Source organism: Morone saxatilis, unplaced genomic scaffold (genome assembly GCF_004916995.1).
Source record: "Morone saxatilis isolate NCDOM2014 unplaced genomic scaffold, NCSU_SB_2.0 Contig5, whole genome shotgun sequence".
In the NCBI taxonomy this organism is placed as follows: Eukaryota; Metazoa; Chordata; class Actinopteri; family Moronidae; genus Morone; species Morone saxatilis.
The window spans coordinates 20,166,437-20,170,429 of record NW_023340095.1 but is presented as its reverse complement, the minus strand read 5'-3'; positions in this window follow the sequence as shown (position 1 = coordinate 20,170,429).

Below are 3,993 nucleotides of genomic sequence, written 5' to 3'. Positions count from 1 at the left end.
TAGGTCAGGAGAGAAGGGCTCCCTAGAAGACGATGTGAACTCGTCACCTTGAATCGCGTTACAGGCTGTTGAGGGAAGAGAGAGAGAGAGACAGATGAAAGGAAGAGGGGGAGGAGAAAGAGAAGAGAGGTCTAGAAAGGACAGGATAAGAGAGGGAGAAAGTGAAAGACTGTGGAGGAGGTGCAGAGTGTGGTGCAATGAAGAGGACAAACAAGAAAAATGAATGGGAGGTGCAAAAGGAGTAAAAATAAGTCCCCCTGACTGTCACGTGTGCATGTGTCCCCAATGGCTCCATTTAGTTTGGACATGTCCTCATGTATAATAGTTTACTAAAAGATAAAAACCTCAAAACTACGTCCACAAGATGTAATTCTTCCTTACTGAACCTACAATTAAAATGTTGCTGGATGTTTTACTGTACATAAGTGATAAAATCAGGTAAACATTCTTTAAAAGCATCAGTTTTTTGTGTTGTGTGTTTTGTAAGTGTTTAAAGTTTACACTAAAATACATTGTGTTTTTCCTAAATGTGTTAAATGCATTACCTTGGATTTTTTTTTTTGTTTAATACTGCACTGTTAACATCAATGTTTGCTAGCTAGCATATTTTCCACCAGCTTTCAGTCAGTGAAATAGCATGAAACTATCGGCATGAATGTTTATTTTATCACCTGAAGGCAGCCTACAGATCATGCAATGTGTGTGTGCTCAAACACAAACAAAACATGGACCAGCTCATTACAATATTCCTCCATCGTCACAAGTGATGTTTGTGACATTCATACTTAATCAGATGACCCTATGTAATGGGAAAGTAGTCTTTCAGAACAAAGCACAAAAAAGGAAGTTGGTAAAATGAAAGAATGTATGATCATAACTTCATATCTTTAAAACCCTCGATAGACCATGACAGCACTGAGGACACATGCACAAGGAGAGGATACAGATGGAGGGATGAGTGAGAAAACGAGGGGCTCATCTGATCTCAAACAAGAACACACTGAGGGATATGTTTGAACTTTTTAAATGTCCCATGTAAATAGCGTGCAACAGCAGTCACTCGGTCTCTGTGCACGGTTGACTTAATTTGGCTATCTATGAACATGGTAAATCAATTAACAGGAAGGTCACTGAGTAATGGACATGCTATGTACAGGAGAGCTGAGGCACTGCAGCTGTCCTCAGTGGACAGATTTAGAAAAAATAAAAAACACGCCAAAACTTTTAAGATCCTGTGTGATTCAGCTGGTGATCAACAGAGCCATACCACCACATATACAGCTGTATGGTACAAAGGAGCTGCATGTAAGAATGGGCCACCTGTCGAATTCATACTCAGGAAAACAAATCTGGGGGCAGCATATCACCAGAAAGTTAGGTTGTCCACCTCTATTGTAGGATACAAGGAAATGCACAGGCTCCATCTGTAACACACAGCTAACAAATGAGTTGCCTTTATAAGCTATTGCTGTAGAATTAACTGCGTTTTACTTACCAGTCTAAAAATATTGCAAGTTCAGCATCAAACTTCAGCCTTTTACTTGCCGAGAGCTGTCTCCAGCGGTGGAAAGCCACACCAATGTTAACTCTTGTTTTGGTTCTATTTCTGTCACTTCTTTCTTTGCCACTGAACATTGTTACTTGCCAATGGGAAAGTGCCATTTTCTCATCGTCAAATGTTGGACAGAGGGAAGACTGGATGCTACAGTGACTCACTCTCATCTCTTTAGGGTACAATGTGGCTGGGGACTAGCTGGATAGCGTCAATGTCAAAACTGTTATTTTTTCAAATTCGATTGAGACTTTTGAATTTGAATGTTTTAAATTAAAATTCTAACATAAATCTCCTTTACAAATATGCTTAAGTAACATATCCTGATCAAGTGACCACCTTCCCTCACTAGTGTGTGTGTGTAGGTGAACAGCAACAAGGAAAGGAGCTGGTCTTTGATGGTTTAACTGGAAACCGTGCTGAAACTGTGAAACAGTAGTATATTGGATAAAAACACAACAGATTCATTACATTGATTACAAAACAGGAAAATATGAGATATCATAAACATTAGTACTGTAAAAATTAGTTATTAATTACTGTAACAAGAAAACTGAATTCTCAAAAGATTAACTGCAGTTGTTTCTTGTGGCAAGAAGAAAGAAGTACATGCTCCAATATAGGATAAATCTTTAGATGGTTGTGCAATACTTTAAGAAACCAACTAATTAAAGCGTTTAACTCCTCTGTAGTTAGTCAGCTGTCAGCCAATAAAAAATGGGTTGGCTGTGGTTCAGGAGGCAGAGTGGGTGGTTCCTCGACCACAGGGTTGGTGGTCAATACCTGGCTTCTCTTTTCCATGTCCCTGAGCGAGACCCCAATTTATCCCGAAGGCTAGGCCAACCTTTACTGACAGCTATGTGGCACTGGGTGAGTGAGTGTGTGTTTGACATTGTAAAGCACTTTAGTATAAAAACATTACATATACATAGTCCCTTTACAGCTCACATACTGTAATTCCAAGTGCATCACCAAAATTCCCTTTTATCCTTTTAAGTTCAATCTGAGGAAAACAAATGCAGGACATAATTACTGTCTACGGTTACCATGGTGATGTTTGGACTGTGTGGCTTAGTTTTACATAGAAGTCATCACAATTTCAAGGCTTAACTGAATTAAACAACTCTACACATGGAAACTCAGGGAGGGCTTCTCTCCGCTGGGTTTAGAAATCCTGGATTAGTGAGGCTAATGAAGAGAGCTAAACCCATTCAACCTGCTCATTCGTGAAACGTGATCAAGTCAAATTTAGTGAAGTTAGAGAAAAAGAAGGTGGGAATGAAGAGAGATAGAAGGAGAAGGAGGGATGATAAAAAAGGAAGAGAAGTGAACAGTGAATTCTTCCTGTGCTGTGGGAAAGTTTGAGTGTTTGTCTCAGAGACAAACACACTCCTGTCACAACACGTCACAACTCAAAACCCATCAGAGGTACAAACCTGACCTGGATGTCTTTGGACGGTGGGAAATATTTGAGTGTTGAGATGAAACATGAGGAGATTGTTTCTGGATATGTCTCTTGTTTGGGTGGGGATATGGGTTAGGAAGCCATTAATCCACATTATGGACATTTCCTAAATAACTAACTTAATGACATCAATATGAGACATGAAGATAAGATGTCAACAGGCACTGTGTTGTGTCCAATACGTAAAAACATGAGGGGAAAAAAAGGGGAAAGACTAACTTGTTAATGTCATAAATAGTTGATGGAAAACAAATCCAATTTCCATTCTTTTTACATTTCAACTTTTGCTTGACATTTAGATGAGCAGTGCTTCATAACCTGAATACAAAAGTGTTTCAAATGTTTGGGCAAGAAAATCCAGTCAAAAAATGAAACCAGAATAAAATTACATAAATAACATTACATAGAATTACCAAAACACGTGTAGTGTATTTACTCCCAGTTACTGATTTTTTAGAAGTAAAGGTGAGTTCAGGCAAAAGATGTCACCGCTCATTGATCTTAAGTTCTGAGCCATGATGACATCGTGTGATGAAACTGTCTGATCCTCGTTCCTCTGCCAAGATTAGATTTTCACTTCAGAGATGTTTCAAGGATGTATTAAAGAGAAGTGGATACAGCGATAGAAGCGGCCCTTCGATCATTCTTATTACAGCTGCCCAGTTGCGCATGAAGCCAAAAAAAAGCCACTTCCCACTGTAAAGAAATTACCTGGATGAAGAAAAATCCAGCTAACTTCCGGTTTAGCCTCCGCTAACTTGAGTTGGAGATAAAATTATTTAATTGTGCGGCTCTTTTAGATTTTCCAAAAGTTATCAGACTGAATGGATCAAATTCTGATAGTGAAATTTGTCATTTTGGGAAGAATGTGACGCTAAAAAAAATGTTACCACCATTGTACAGCTGCTTCCTCCACAATGTCAGCTTATGGGGAAAAGTCTTTTTGTGTGCATCACATGACGGACGCCATTGCTGT